Source organism: Ovis aries, chromosome X, assembly GCF_016772045.2.
Source record: "Ovis aries strain OAR_USU_Benz2616 breed Rambouillet chromosome X, ARS-UI_Ramb_v3.0, whole genome shotgun sequence".
In the NCBI taxonomy this organism is placed as follows: Eukaryota; Metazoa; Chordata; class Mammalia; order Artiodactyla; family Bovidae; genus Ovis; species Ovis aries.
In genome coordinates this window covers 65239842-65257161 of record NC_056080.1, presented here as the reverse complement: position 1 = coordinate 65257161, position 17320 = coordinate 65239842, and the positions used below count along the sequence as shown (strand labels likewise).

General features: G+C 38.7%; 1 protein-coding gene and 1 pseudogene across 6 annotated transcripts in view; both read left to right on the top strand.

Annotated features, from left to right (window-relative positions):
- The window catches only part of PHKA1 (phosphorylase kinase regulatory subunit alpha 1), a 171903-nt gene that overhangs the window by 102799 nt on the left and 51784 nt on the right, over positions 1 to 17320 (top strand). The gene's annotated exons all lie outside the window — the stretch shown is intronic.
- On the top strand, positions 910 to 15430 carry LOC132658825 (large ribosomal subunit protein eL31-like; annotated as a pseudogene).

Sequence of the window (17320 nt, the reverse complement as noted above, 5' to 3'; positions counted from 1 at the left end):
TTGCCTTCACACAGCTGTGAAGAGGCACACCTCCCTCCTTAAGGACTGTATCTGAGATGTACTTGTGGGGAGCTCAGACTTTCATCATTAGTGAACAGTAGAGGAACCTCTTCCACACCCACCTAGCAGTAACAAGGCAATGCTTCCTTAACTGCTGCCCAGTATCAGAGAAGACTTGCTGAATCTAAAGATTCAATAAGATCCAGAATCTTATAAGATGATACCCCAAAATTCCAGAATACAATAGAAAATCATTCATACCAATGCCCAGGAAAATCTCAACTTCAATGAGAAAAGATGATCAACAGACACCAATACCAAGATCATAAAGATGTTAGAATTATGAGAAAGATTTTAAGGCAGTCATCATAAAAAAATTTACCAAGCAATTGGTGGTGGTGGTTAGTCACTAAGTCATATCTGACTCTTGCGACCCTATGGACTATAACCCTCCAGGCTTCTCTGTCCATGGGATTCTCCAGGCAAGAATACTAGAGTGGGTTGTCATTTCCTTCTCCAACCAAGCAATTGCAACCACACTTTAAACCTGAAAGTAGAAAGTCTCAGCAAAGAAATAGAAATGCTCAGTAAAGAAATTGAAGAGATAACCAAATGAAAGTTTTAGAACTGAAAACTACAACTGAAATGAAAAGCTCACTGGATAGGCTTAGTAGAAGAATGAATAGATTGAAGTTGAAGACAGAAGTGAACAAGAGTAAAATTAAACTGAAGAAATGTAACAGAGCCTCAGAGACCTATGGGACTAACATTCATATTATGAAAGATCTAACATTCATGTTATGAGTTTCAGAAGGAAAGGAAAAAGAATATAAGGCTGAAAAAAAGTATCCCAGCTAATATGGCTGGAAAAAAATGCAAAAGGCATAAACCTGCAAATTTAAAAAGCTGAGAGAGTCCCAAACAGTATAAACTCAAAGAAATCGATGCCAAAACATAATGATCAAACTCCTGAAAATTAAAGAAACAGAAAAAAACTGGAAAGCAGTAAGACAAATGATACCTCACCTATATGGAAAAACAATTAGAATGACAGCAGATTTCACCAAAATCCATGGAGAACAGAGGGAACTGACATAATATTTTTTCAAGTGCTTAAAGGAAAGAATTATAAACTAAGAATTCTGTATCCAATAAAAATGTACTTGAAGAATAAAGGGTAAAAATAGACACTCTCGGGTGAAACAAAACTAAATGAATTTCTTTGAAGGGGATCTGCTTTAAAAGAAAGGCTTAAAGGAAGTTCTTGAAATGAAAAGGAAATAATACAAGATAAAATATTGGAACATCAAGCAAGAAAAAGAACAGTGGAAAGAGTAAGAATACAGATAAATACAATAAAGTTTCTCCCCTTCAGTATTCTAAATTATGTTTGACATTTGAAGCAGAAAATATAACACTGATCTGGTTCTCAGAGTTGTAGAGGAGATCTTCAATGAAATTATATATTGTTTCTATTTCTTCTTTTCTTTTAATTTATTTTCTGGAGGATAATTGGTTTACAGTGTTGTGGTCCTCTCTGCTGTACATCAATGCAAATCAGTCATAATTTTATATATATATATATATACATATATATATATATATATATATACCCCTGATTATATATATATATTTTATATATCAATAAATATATATATATATCCCTTCCCTCTTAAACTTCCCTCCCTCCCCCATTCCATCCCTCTAGATTATCACAGAGTGCCAGGCTCTAATGCAATTATATTATAGATTGGGGGAGGTAAGGGACTGAAAAGGAAAAAAAGTTTTTACACATCATTTTAACTACTAAAATGTTTACACTAATAGTGATATATATATATATATATATATAAAATCTATGTTTGTATATACATATATAATGTATATTTGAATGAAAACCACAATCACAGAAAAATAACCAATCTGATCACATGGACCAAAGCCTTGTCTAACTCAATGAACTGTGAACCATGCCATGTAGGGCCACCCAAGAGGGATGGGTCATCATGGTGGAGAGTTCTGACAAAATGTGGTCCACTGGGGAAGGGAATGGCAAACTACTTTAGTATTCTTGTATTGAGAACCCCATAACAGTATGAAACAGCAAGAAAATAGGAGGCTGAAAGATGAAGTCCCCAGGTCGGTAGTGCCCAATATGCTACTGGAGATCAGTGGAGAACTAACTCCAGAAAGAATGAAGAGATGGAGCCAAAACAAAAACAACATCCAGTTGTGGATGTGACTGGTGATGGAAGTAAAGTCAGATGCGGTAAAGAGCAATATTGCATAGGAACCTGGAATGTTAGGTCCATGAAACAAGGCAAATTGGAAGTGGTCAAACAGGAGATGGCAAGAGTAAACATTGACATTTTAGGAGTCAGCAAACTAAAATGGACTGGAATCGGTGAATTTAACTCAGATGACCATTATATCTACTACTGCAGGCAGGAATCCCTCAGAAGAAATGCAGTAGCCATCATGGTCAACAAAAGAGTTCAAAATGCAGTACTTGGTGCAATCTCAAAAACAAAAGAATGATCTCTGTTCTTTCCAAGGCAAACCATTCAATATCACAGTTATCCAAGTCTATGCCCGAACCAGTAACACTTAAGCAGCTGAAATTGAACGGTTTTATGAAAACCTACAAGACCTTTTAGAACTAACACCCAAAAAAGATATCCTTTTCATTATAGGGGACTGGAATGCAAAAGTAGGAAGTCAAGAAACACCTGGAGTAACAGGCAAATTTGGCCTTGGAATACGGAATGAAGCAGGACAAAAACTAATACAGTTTTGCAAGAAAATGCACTGGTCATAGCAAACACCCTCTTCCAACCACAAAAGAGAAGACCCTACACATGGACATCACCAGATGGTCAACACCGAAATCAGATTGATTATATTCTTTGCAGCCAAAGATGGAGAAGCTCTATACAGTCAACAAAAACAAGACCAGGAGCTGACTGTGGCTCGGATCATGAACTCCTTATTGCCAATTCAGAATGAAATTGAAGAAAGTGGAGAAAACCACTAGACCATTCAGGTATGACATAAATCAAATCCCTTATGATTATACAGTGGAAGTGAGAAATAGATTTAAGGGCCTAGATCTGATAGACAGAGTGCCTGATGAACTATGGAATGAGGTTTGTGACACTGTACAGGAGACAGGGATCAAGACCATCCCCATGGAAAAGAAATGCAAAAAAACAAATGGCTGTCTGGGGAGGCCTTACAAATAGCTGTGAAAAGAAGAGAGGAGAAAAGCAAAGGAGAAAAGGAAAGATATAAGCATCTGAATGCAGAGTTCCAGAGAACAGCAAGAAGAGATAAGAAAGCCTTCTTCAGTGATCAATGCAAACAAATAGAGGAAAAGAACAGAATGGGAAAGACTAGAGATCTCTTCAACAAAATTAGAGATACCAAGGGAACATTTCATGCAAAGATGGGCTCGATAAAGGACAGAAATGGTATGGACCTAACAGAAGCAGAAGATATTAAGAAGAGGTGGCAAGAATACACCGAACAACTGTACAAACAAGATCTTCACGACCCAGATAATCATGAAGGTATGATCACTCATCTAGAGCCAGACATCCTGGAATGTGAAGTCAAGTGGGCCTTAGAAAGCATCACTACAAACAAAGCTAGTGGAGGTGATGGAATTCGAGTTGAGCTGTTTCAAATCCTGAAAGATGATGCTGTGAAGGTGCTGCACTCAATATGCCAGCAAATTTGGAAAACTCAACAGTGGCCACAGGACTGGAAAAGGTCAGTTTTCATTCCAATCCCAAAGAAAGTCAATGCCAAAGAATGCTCAAACTACCACACAATTGCACTCATCTCACACACTAGTAAAGTAATGCTCAAAATTCTCCAAGCCAGGCTTCAGCAATACGTGAACCGTGAACTCCCTGATGTTCAAGCTGGTTTTAGAAAAGGCAGAGGAACCAGAGATCAAATTGCCAACATCTGCTGGATCATGGGAAAAGCAAGAGAGTCCCAGAAAAACATCTATTTCTGCTTTATGGACTATGCCAAACCCTTTGACTGTGTGGATCACAATAAACTGTGGAAAATTCTGAAAGAGATGGGAATACAGACCACCTGACCTGCCTCTTGAGAAATCTGTATGCAGGTCAGGAAGCAACAGTTAGAACTGGAAATGGAAGAACAGACTGGTTCCAAATAGGAAAAGGAGTACGTCAAGGCTATATATTGTCACCCTGCTTATTTAACTTCTATGCAGAGTACATCATGAGAAATGCTGGACTGGAAGAAACACAAGCTGGAATCAAGATTGCCAGGAGAAATATCAATAACCTCAGATATGCAGATGACACCACCCTTATGGCAGAAAGTGAAGAGGAGCTAAAAGCCTCTTGATGAAAGTGAAAGAGGAGAGTAAAAAGGTTGGCTTCAAGCTCAACATTCAGAAAACAAAGATCATGGCATCCGGTCCCATCACTTCATGGGAAATAGATGGGGAAACAGTGGAAACAGTGTCAGACTTTATTTTGGGGGGCTCCAAAATCACTGCAGATGGTGATTGCAGCCAATAAATTAAAAGACGCTTACTCCTTGGAAGAAAGTTATGACCAACTTTGATAGTATATTCAAAAGCAGAGACATTACTTTGCTTCTAAGGTCCATCTAGTCAAGTCTATGGTTTTTCCTGTGGTCATGTATGGATGTGAGAGTTGGACTGTGAAGAAGTCTGAGCGCCGAAGAATTGATGCTTTTGGACTGTGGTGTTGGAGAAGACTCTTGAGAGTCCCTTGGACTGCAAGGAGATCCAACCAGTCCATTCTGAAGGAGATCAACCCTGGGATTTCTTTGGAAGGAATGATGCTAAAGCTGAAACTCCAATACTTTGGCCATCTCATGCGAAGTGTTGACTCACTGGAAAAGACTCTGATGCTGGGAGGGATTGGGGGCAGGAGGAGAAGGGGACGACAGAGGATGAGATGGCTGGATGGCATCACTGACTCGATGGACGTGAGTCTGAGTGAATTCTGGGAGTTGGTGATGGACAGGGAGGCCTGGCATGCTGCGATTCATGCAATTGCAAAGAGTCGGACACGACTGAGTGACTCAACTGAACTGATGAAGACCTACAAGACCTTCTAGAATTAACACCCCCAAAAGATGTCCTTTTCAATATAGGGGACTAGAATGCAAAAGTAGGAAGTCAAGAAATACCTGGAGTAACAGGCAGATTTGGCCTTGGAATACGAAATGAAGCAGCGTAAAGGATAACAGAGTTTTGCCAGGAGAATGCACTGGTCATAGCAAACATCCTCTTCCAACAACACAAGAGAAGACTCTACACATGGACATCACCAGATGGTCAATACCAAAATCAGATTGATTATATTCTTTGCAGCCAAAGCTGCAGAAGCTCTATACAGTCAGCAAAAGTAAGACTGGGATCTGACTGTGGCTTAGATCATGAAGTCCTCATAGCCAAATTCAGACTTAAATTGAAGAAAGTAGGGAAAACCACTAGATCATTCAGATATGACCTAAATGAAATCCCTTATGATTATACAGTGATAGTGACATGTAGATTCAAGGGATTACATCTGATAGACAGAGTACCTGAAGAACTGTCAATGGAGGTTCATGACATTATACAGGAGGCAGTGATCAAGAGCATCCCCAAGAAAAATAAATACAGAAAGTAAAGATGGTTGTCTTAGGAGGCCTTACAAATAGCTGTGAAAAGAAGAGAAATGAAAGGCAAAGGAGAAAAGAAAAGATATACCCATTTGAATGCAGAGTTCCAAAGAGCAGCAAGGAGAGATAAGAAAGCCTTCCTAAGTATCAGTGCAAAGAAATAGAGGAAAACAATAGAATGAGAAAATTAGAGATACCAAGGGAACATTTCATGCAAAAATGGGCACAATAAAGCACAGAAATAGTATGGACCTAACAGAAGCAGAAGATATTAAGAAGAGTTGGCAAGAAACAGAAGAACTATACAAAAAAAAGATCTTCATGACCCAGATAATCACAATTGTGTGATCACTTACCTAGAGCCACACATCCTGGAATGCAAAGTCAAGAGGGTCTTAGGAAGCATCACTGTGAACAAAACTAGTGGACATGATGGAATTCCAGTTGAGCTATTTCAAATCCTAAAAGATGATGCTGTGAAAGTGCTGCTCTCAATATGACAGCAAATTTGGAAAACTCAGCAGTGGCCACAGGACTGGAGACGGTCAGTTTTCTTTCCAATCCCAAAGAATATTCAAAACACAATTGCACTTATCTCACATGCTAGCAAGGTAATGATCAAAATTCTCCAAACCAGGCTTCAACAGTATGTGAATGTTAACTTCCAGATGTTCACATTGGATTTAGAAAAGGCAAAGGAATCAGAGATCAAATTGCCAACATCTGTTGGATCACTGAAACAGCAAGAGAGTTCCAGAAAAACATCTACTTCTGCTTTATTGACTATGCCAAACCCTTTGACTGTGTGGATCACAATAAACTGTGGAAAATTCTGAAAGAGATGGGAATACCAGACCATCTGACCTGCCTCCTGAGAAATCTGTATGCAGGTCAAGAAGCAATAGTTATAACTGGACATGGAACAACAGACTGGTTCCAAATCAGGAAAGGAGTACGTCAAGGCTGTATATTGTCACTCTGCTTATTTAACTTATATGCAGAGTACATCATGAGAAATGCCTGCCTGGATGAAGCACAAGCTGGAATCAAGATTGCCAGGAGAAATATCAATAACCTTAGATAGGCAGATAACACCACCCTTATGGCAGAAAATGAAGAATAACTAAAGAGCCTCTATTTTATGTTTAATTTTTTAATATAAATTTATTTAATTGGAGGCTAATTACTTTACAATATTGTAGTGGTTTTGCCATACATTGACATGAATCTGCCACGGGTGTACATGTGTTCCCCATCCTGAATCTCCCTCCCACCTCCCTCCCTATCCCATTCTTCTGGGTCATCCCAGTGTACCACCCCCGAGCACCTTGCCTCATGCATTGAACCTGGACTGGAGATCCATTTCTCATACGATAATATACATGTTTCAACGCCATTTTCCCATATCATTCCACCCTCGCCCTCTCCCACAGAGTCCAATAGACTGTTCTATACATCTGTGTCTCTAAAGAGCCTCTTAATGAAAGTGAAAGAGGAGAGTGAAAAAGCTGTCTTAAAACTCAACATTCAAAAAACAAAGATCATGGGATCCGGCCCCATCACGTCATGGCAAACAGATGGAGAAACAATGGAAACAGTGAGAGACTTTATATTTTGGGGCTCCAAAATCACTGCAGTTGGTGATTGCAGCCACAAAATTTAAAGACGCTTGCTCCTCGGAAGAAAAGTTCTGACCAACCTAGACAGCGTATTGAAAAGCAGAGACGTTACTTTGCCCACAAAGGTCCATCTAGTCAAAGCATTGGTTTTTCTAGTAGTCATGTATGGATATGAGTTAGACTATAAAGAAAGTGAAGTGAAGTGAAGTGAAGTGAAGTGAAGTCGCTCAGTCGTGTCTGACTCTTTGTGACCCCATAGACTGGGGCCTACTAGGCTCCTCTGTCCATGGGATTTTCTAGGCAATAGTACTGGAATGGATTGCCATTTCCTTTTCCAGGGTATCTTACCAACCCAGGGCTCGAACCCGGGTCTCCTGCATTGTAGAGAGATGCTTTACCATCTGAGCCACTAGGGAAGTCCCACTATAAAGAAAGCTGAGTGCCAAAGAATTGATGCTTTGAACTGTGGTGTTGGAGAAGACTCTTGAGAGTCCCTTGGACTGCAAGGAGATCCAACCAGTCCATTCTGAAGGAGATCAGTCCCGAATATTCACTGGAAAGACCGATATTGAAACTGAAACTCCAATACTTTGGCCACTTGATGGGAAGAACTGACTTATTTGAAAAGACCCTTATGCTGGAAATGATTGAAGGTGGGAGGAGAAGGGGACGACAGAAGATGAGATGGTTGAATGGAATCACCAACTCAATATACATGAGTTTGGGTAGACTCTAGGAGTTGGTGTTGAATAGGGAAGCCTGGTGTGCTGCAGTCTAGGAGGTTGCAAAGAGTCGGATAAGACCGAGCAACTGAACTGAACTGTTTTTACATATTATTTAATAGCTAGAGTAACCACTAAGAAGTCTACGAAAGTGAAAATGAAAGTCGCTCAGTCATGTCTGACTCTATCGTCCATGGAATTCTCCAGGCCAGAATACTGGACTGTGTAGCCTTTCCCTTATCCCTGGGATCTTCCCAACCCAAGAATTGAACCCAGGTCTCCCACAATGCAGGCAGATTCTTTACCAGCTGAGCCACAATAGAAGTCTATACAAGGCGATAAGGTAAAAACACTATAGATAAATCAAAATGAAGTTCTTTTGTTTTAGAAGGCAGGAAGAAGAAAATAGAACAGAGGAACAAACAAAAAAACAGTAAGTAAAAATGGCATACTTATTCCTAACATATCAATAATTACATTTACTGTAAATAACCTAAATACACCCATTAAAAGACTGAGATTGACAGAGTAGATTTTAAAATGACCCACATATATCTGTCTCCATGAAATTCACCTCATATGTAACAATATAGGTAGAGACTAGAATAAAAATAGTGGAAAATATGCCATGTAAAATTAATTATAAAAATTAGAAGTGGCCATATTAATATGTAATAAAGTAGACTTCACAATAATGAGAAAAACATAGATAGTAAAATTATATTAAGAATGAGAAAGGGGGTATAGAAACAAATGGAACAGGTTTTAAAAATTATAAAAGAATATCAAGTACAATTTTATAAATCTAGAAAAAATTGACAAGTTTTCTGAAAAAGTAAATAAGAGTAAGCTTAATAAGAAATATCCATAAAATTATGTAAAAAAAATATAAAGCTAGTGAAAAGCATAAAAGAAGATTTTAATTACTAGTGAGACATACCATGTTGCTAGATGGAAATAGTTAATATTGAAAAGATATCTGTTCTTTTTTTAGAAGATGTCAATTCTTATTAAATTAATCTACAACATTGTAAAACAATTATCTTCCAATTAAATTTTTTTTTCTAACAGCACCAAAAAAGTTAATTAATTAATTACTCTATCAGTTCAGTGAATTCCAAATTAAAATAAAGAGACAAGTTTTTATGAACAGGTTGAATCTGTATTGCATATGGAAGAGAAAGTGTACAAGAATAACTGGATCTTAAAAAAACTAAAAATAATGAGAGAAAATAAATCCATTACCATTATAATAATGGTAAAGATAGCAATCCAAATAGAGGCAAAAATATAAATAAATACATTTGAGAAAATAATTCACTTAGCCTTGTACCTTACATTTTATCCAAAATTAGGTTCTTACTAGATTAAAAAGCTAAGCAATAAGAATAAACTGTAAAAGTATTAGGAGAAAGTATGGTAGAATGTTTTTGAGATTTTGGACTGAAGAAGGCTATACTTTGCAAGACACAAAAAGGAAAAACTGACAAATTTTAAAACATGAAAATCTAAATCTTTTTTTTCTAAACATTTTATACAAAACTGAAGTGTGGTTGAGGTTGAAAGGCAAATAATAAAGTAGGTGAAGTATGTGCCATTCATATGATGGAGAAAAGGGTAATAATCACAAAGCATAAACAGCCCTTGAACATCAACTGAGAAAAAGAAAAGATTCTTTAAAACATATGAAAAGAGCTTCCCAACCCAAGCCCAGAAGAATGGCTCCTACAAAGAAGGGTGGTGAGAAGAAAGGCCAATCCACCATCAAAAGGTGGTGACCAGAGAATACACTATCAGCATTCACGGAGTGTATTTCAAGAAGCATGCTCCACAGGCACTCAAAGAAACCTGGAAATTTGCCATGAAGGAGATGGGAACTCCAGATGTAGGCATTGACTCCAGGCTCAACAAAGCTGTCTCAACCAGAGGAATAAGGAATGTCCAGTATCATATCCATGTGCACTTGTCCGGAAAATGCAATGAAGATTCACCAAATAACTTCTATGCATTGATTACCTATGTACCTGTCACCACTTTCAAAAATCTACAGTTTATATGGGTGAGAACTAACCATTGCTTGTCAAATAATGTTTTCGAGAGGTGAGGGTGAAGATATCAGAAGAGTAAGACATGGACATGGAACAACAGGCTGGTTCCAAATAGGAAAAGGAGTATGTCAAGGCTGTATATTGTCACCCTGCTTATTTAACTTATATGCAGAGTACATCATGAGAAATGCCTGCCTGGATGAAGCACAAGCTGGAATCAAGATTGCTGGGAGAAATATCAATAACCTCAGATATGCAGATGACACCACCCTTATGGCAGAAAGTTAAGAAGAACTTAAGAGCCTCTTGATGAAAGTGAAAGAGGAGAGTGAAAAGGTTGGCTTAAAACTCAACATTCAGAAAATGAAGATCATGGCATCCGGTCCCATCACTTCATGGGAAATAGATGGGAAACAGTGGAAACAGTAGCTGACTTTATTTTTCTGGGCTCCAAAATCACTGCAGATGGTGACTACAGCTTACTCCTTGGAAAGTTATGACCAACCTAGACAGCATATTCAAAAACAGAGACATTACTTTGCCAACAAAGGTCCATCTAGTCAAGGCTATGGTTTTTCCAGTAGTCATGTATGGATGTGAGAGTTGGACTATAAAGAAAGCTGAGCGCTGAAGAATTGATGCTTTTGAACTCTGGTGTTGGAGAAGACTCTTGAGAGTCCTTTGGACTGCAAGGAGATCCAACCAGTCCATCCTAAAGGAGATCAGTCCTGGGTGTTCGTTGGAAGGACTGATGCAGAAGCTGAAACTCCAATACTTTGGCCACCTGATGCAAAGAGCTGACTCATTTGAAAAGACCCTGATGCTGGGAAAGATTGAGGGAAGGAGGAGAAGGTGACGACAGAGGATAAGATGGTTGGATGGCATCACCGACTCAATGGACACGGGTTTGGGTAGACTCCGGGAGTTGGTGATGGACAGGAAGGCCTGGTGTGCTGCGATTCATGGGGTCACAAAGAGTCGGACACGACTGAGTGACTGAACTGAAGACATGGAGATCATCTTCCTCCCCAGAAATACATCAGCAATATATCTACATCTGGAACACCTATATAACACCTGCTGAAGCCTGGTGGAAGACCTCAGACTTCCAAAAAGGCAAGCTAGACTCCACGTAAAGTAACAGGAAAAAGGCAATAGGAAAATAAAGAGACAAAGAAAATTGGAAGGGCCCTGCACCTTGGGGAGGGAGCTGTGAAGGAGGAAAAGTTTCTTACACTCAGAAACCCCTTCATGGGCAGGGTCAGGGGGAGCTTCAGAACCTCAGAGGGGAGCACAGAAACAAGTTCATGGAAGACAAAACAGAGAATTTGGCACAGAGATCAGTGCCGGCCAACACTTCCCAGCCAAGAAGTTGTTTGCATGCCCACAGTAGCAATTGAGGGCTGGGTGCTGAGGCTCAGGGTTCAGGGGTCAGACCCCAGAGAGGGGACTGAGGTTGACTGCCATGAAGATACTCTGAGGTAGCTAGTATAACACAGCTGAACGAGTCCAGTGAAAAGCCTGGGTCTGCCAGAGATGCAAGACTTGATCATTGTTGCAGGGACCCTTTAATTCCACAGAACCTCTAACTCCACAAGCTCCCAGACTGCAGGACCCCGCCCTCATGAATGCCATAGGTGGGACAAGCCAGGTGCAATCTGAGACCTCAGAGGTGGGCCATGCCTACAGACCTGCCACTGCCACGGCTGGCATGAGTGCCAGAGGTGAGGGGCAAGACATGGCTGAGGTCTGCGACCCCAGAGGTAGGCATGATGGCTGCTGCATCAGCTGCCAAGCTAAGAACAGGCACAGGTCACTACCCACAACTTCCTGGGAGCCTATGCAGCTTGGCTCTTCCTAGGGACCCACAGCCTGGGGCCAGTTCTACTGGGGGAGCACATGACCTCCTCAGAATATAGCAACATCCAGCAGATCTCTACCACTACAGGCACTCCCTGTTCATCCCAATTGTAGTTGCCATACCCCTCTCTCTCCCCAGCCTGACTGAACAAGTGAGCTTTAATAAACTGGGGCCTTTGCCCTTTCTTGTCTGGGTAGGAAAGACTCTGGGGGGGTGGCCTACAAGCAAAGGCAGGGCCAAAACCAAAACAGAGCACCAGGGACTATGTGACCAAAGAAGAGGAAGGAATTCATTCCTGCAACAGCAGGTGCAGTGAATTAAATCTCTGCAATTAACTTGAGACTGTGGGCTTCTGGGGACTTTGGAAGCAAGAACAAGCTAGAATAAGGCCAGATCTAAGTAGGAGCTGACCCCACAGTGCCCACTGCAGGTCCAGAGACCTTCCTAGAAATATTGGAGGATTTCCTGAGTAGGCAGATGGAGCACATTGGGTGATAAGGACAACTGACATCACAGAATAATGTTCTTCTTACTCTCTCTCTCTCTCTACGTGTATGTATGTATATATTTTTTTCATTAGTTCTATCATTGTTCCTTTTTATTAATCCTTTACTTTTTATTTTTTACTTACTTTTTCCTTTTTTAATGTTTTTTTAATTCATTTTATTTTCCTCTTATTTTTACATCTTTTAATTATATTGTGTTTTTTCTGTGTTTTTGGTTTTGCATTTTTGCTACTCTAGTTTTTAGTCTTTGTTTTCATTTATGGATTCATATATTGGTTTGATTTCTCTCTTATTTTTTGGTTCCTCTCTTTACTCTTTCATTTATTTTCTTTTTGTGAGTGTGAGTTTGTGAGTTTCTTTGTGTGTTCCTGTCTGATTAATGTTGCTTTTACGATTTGTGTTGGAATTTTGTCTATCTGTTCTTTTTTGTTTGTAGGTTGGTTTTATTTTTTCTGCTATTTATTTCTTTCTTTATCCCGTCTGTGTTCTGTGGCTTGTGAAGTCTTGCTCCTCCAGCAACGGGTCAGGCCTGAATTTCTGAGACAGAAGACCCAAGTCCAAGACGTTGGGCCACCAGAGAACTCCCAACCCCATGGAATACTAATCAGTGAAAACTCTCCCAAAGGCCTGCATCACGACACTAAGATCTGGCCCCACCCAAAGACCAGCAAGCTCCAGCACCAGACACCCCACACCAAAAAACTAGCAAAACAGGAATACAACCCTACCCATTAGCAGACAGGCTGCCCAAAGTTATACCAAGTCCCATAACACATCACTGGGCACAAAACTGCCCTTTACAGGGACAACATCAAGCTCTACCCACCAGAACACAGGAACCAGTCCCCCACTCCAAGAAACCTTCACAAAGTACTGGTCCAAACCCACACAATGGGAGCAGACTCCACAAGTAAGAGGAACTATGATCTTGCAGCCTATATAAAGGAGACCTCAAACACAGAAAATTAAACACAATGAAAAGATAGAGAAACATGCAACAGATCAAGGAACATCAGAATTCATAGTAATGATAGTACAGATGACTCAAAACTTCAGAAATAAAATGAAAGCACAGATAAATAGGATGGAGGCATGAATTGAGAAGATACAAGAAACATTTAGCAAAAGTGTAAAAGAAATAAAGAGCAGAGAATCAACCATTAACAACATAATAACTGAAATAAAAAATAACTAGAGGGAACCAATAGCAGAATAACTGAAGCAGAAGAAGAATAAGTAAGTTGGAATATAGAACCATAGAAATAACCAAAATAGAACGGAATACAGAAAGAAGAATGAAAAGAAATGGGGACAGTCTCAAAAACCTCTTGGACATTAAGTACACCAACATGCAAATTATAGGGGTCCCAGAAGAAGAAGAGAAAAAGAAAGGATATGAGAAAATATTTGAGATTATAGTTGGAAACTTCCCTAGCATGAGAAAGGACATAGCCACCCAAGTCCAGGAAACCCAGAGAGTCCCATATAGGATAAACCCAAAAAGAATCATACCAAGACACATATTAACCAAACTAATAAAATCAAACACAAAGAAAATATATAAAGGAGCAACAGAAAAGCAACAAGTAACATACAAGGGGATCCCCATAAGGTTAACAATCTTTCAGTAGAAACTGCAGGACAGAGGGAGTGGCAGTATATACTTAAAATGATGAAAGGAAAAAACCTACAACCAAGGTTATCCTACCCAGCAAGAATCTCATTCATATTTGATGAAGAAATGAAAAACTTAACAGATAAACAAAAGTTAAGAAAATTGACCACCACTAAACCAGCTCTACAACAAATACTAAAGGAACTTCTCTAGACAGGAAACACAAGAGAAAGAAAAGACCTACAAAATCAAACCCAAAACAATTAAGAAAATGGTAATAGGATCATACATATAAATAATTACCTTAAATTTAAATAGATTAAATGTTCCAACAAAAAACACAGGTTGGCTGAATGGATACCAAAACAAGACCTCTATGTATGCTGTCTAAAAGAGACCCACTTCAGACCCCAAGGGCACGTACAGACTGAAAGTGAGGGGTTGGAAAAAGATATTCCATGCAAATGGAAATCAAAGCAACAGTAGCATTACTCAGATTAAATAGACTTTAAAATAAAGACCATTACAAGAAATGAGGAAGGATAAGATATAATGATCAAGGGATCAATCCAAGAATAAGATACAACAATTACAAATGTGTATGAACCCAACATACGAGCACCTTGATAGGTACGGCAAATGCTAACTATAAAAGGGGAAATCAACAGTAACACAGTAATAGTGGGGGACTTTAATACCCCACTCACACCAATGGACATATCATCAAGACAGAAAATTAATAAGGATATGCAAGCTTTAAATGACACATTGAACGAGATAGAACTAATTGATATCTATGGACATTCCATCCAAAAACGGCAGAATATATATTTTTCTCAAGTGCATTTGGAATACTCTCCAGGATAGATCACATCTTGGGTCACAAATCAAGCCTTAGTAAATTTAAGAAAATTGTATCATGCATTTTTTTCTCACCATAATGCTATAAGATTAGATATCAATTACAAAGAGGAAAATGTAAACATACAAACACATGAAGGCTAAGCAATATGCTTCTAAATAGCCAAGAGGTCAATGAAGAAACCAAAGAGGAAATCAAAAAATGCCTATAACTAAAAGACAATGAAAACATGACAACTTAAAACCTGTGGGATGCAATAAAAGCAGTGCTAAAAGGTAAGTTTATAGCAATACAAGCCTACCTCATAAAAACAAAGTAACATCGAATAATCTACCCTTACCCCTAAAGCAGTTAGGAAAAGAACAAATAAACCCCGAAGTTAGTAGAAGAAAAAAAATCATAAAGAACAGAGCAGAAATATATGAAAAAGAAAGAAGCAAGAGCAAAGACCAATAAAACTGGTTCTTTGAGAAGATAAACAAAATTTACAAGCTATTAGCCTGACTCATCAAGAAAAATGGGGAGAAAACTGAGATCAATAAAAAATTAGAAATGAAAAAAAAGAAGCTACAACAGGTAACACAGAAATACAAAGGATCATAAGAAACTACTATGAACAACTATATGCAAACAAAATGGGCAACCTGGAAGAAATGGACAAGTTCTTAGAGAAGTACAGCCTTTGACGACTGAACCAGGAAAAAGTAGAAAATATGAACAGGTCAATCACAAGCACTGAAATTGAAACTGGGATCAAAATCTTCAACAAATAAAAGCATAGAGCCAGATGTCTTCACAGGAAAATTCTACCAGAAGTTCAGAGAAGAGCTAATACCTATCCTGCTCAAACTTCCAAAAACCTGCACAGGGAGGGAAACTCCCAAACTCATTCTACAAGGCCACCCTCACGCTAATACCAAAACCAGACAAAGATTCCACAAAAAAAAGGAAAATTACAAGCCAATATCACGAATGAACATAGATGCAAAAATCCTCAGTATAGTTCTACAAACAGAATCCAAGAACACATGAAAAGAATTGTACACCATGATCAACTGGGATTTATCCCAGGGATGCAAGGGTTCTTCCATATATGCAAATCAATCAATGTGATATACCATGTTAACAAAGTGAAAGATAAAAACCATATGATCATCTCGGTGCAGAGAATGCTTTCAACAAAATACAACACCCATTTATGATTTTTAAAAAACTCTCTAGAAAATTGGCACAGAAGGAGCCTATCTCAGCATGATAAAGTCCATATATGACAAACACACAGCAAGCACTATTCTCAGTGGCAAAAAAAAAAAAAAAAAGAAAGAAGCATTTCCTCTAAAACCAGGAACAAACAAGGGTACCCACTCTTACCACTATTATTCAACATGGTTTTGGAAGTCATAGCCACGGCAATCAGAGAAGAAAAAGAGATAAAAGGAATCCAGATTGAAAAAGAGGTAAAACCCTCACTGTTTGCAGATGCACTGGTTGTATACATAGAAAACCCTAAAAACACCACCAAAAAACTACTAGAGCTAATCAATGAATTTAATAGTTACAAGATATAAAATTAATACACAGAAAGTCCTTGCATTCCTATGCACTAACAATGAAAAATGGGAAAGAGAAATTAAAGAAACAATTGAATTCACCACTGCAACAAAAAGAGTAAAATACCTACCAATAAACCTACCTAAGCAGACAAAAGACCTGTATGCAGCACACTATAAGACACTGATGAAAGAGATCAAAGATGACACAAACAGATGGAGAGATATATCATGTTCTTGGATTGGAAGAATCAATATTCTCAAAATGACTATACTTACCAAAGCAATCCACAGATTCAGTGCAATCCCTATCAAATTACCACGGCATTTTTCACAGAACTAGAACAGAAAAAAATTCACAGTTTGTATGGAAACACAAAAGACCCTGCAGAGCCTAAGCAATCTTGAGAAAGAAAAATGGAGCTGGAGAAATCAACATTCCTGACATCAGACTATACTACAAAGCTACACTCATCAAGACAATATGTATATACTTGCACAAAAACAGAACTATAGACCAATGGAACAAGCTAGATAGCCCAGAGATAAACCCAAACACCTTTGGACACACCTTATCTTTGACAAAGGAGGCAAGAATATACGATGGAGAAAAGACAGTCTCTTTAATCATTGATACTGGGAAAACTGGACATCGACAGGTAAAATAATAAAATTAGAATACTTACTAACACCATACACAAAAATAAACTCAAAATGGATTAAAGACTTAAATGTAAGGCCAGAAACTATAAAGCTCTCAGAGGAAAACATAGGTAGTACACCCTTTGACATAAATCACAGCAAGATTCTCTCTGACCCACCTCCTAGATTAATGGAAATAAAAACAAAAATGAACAA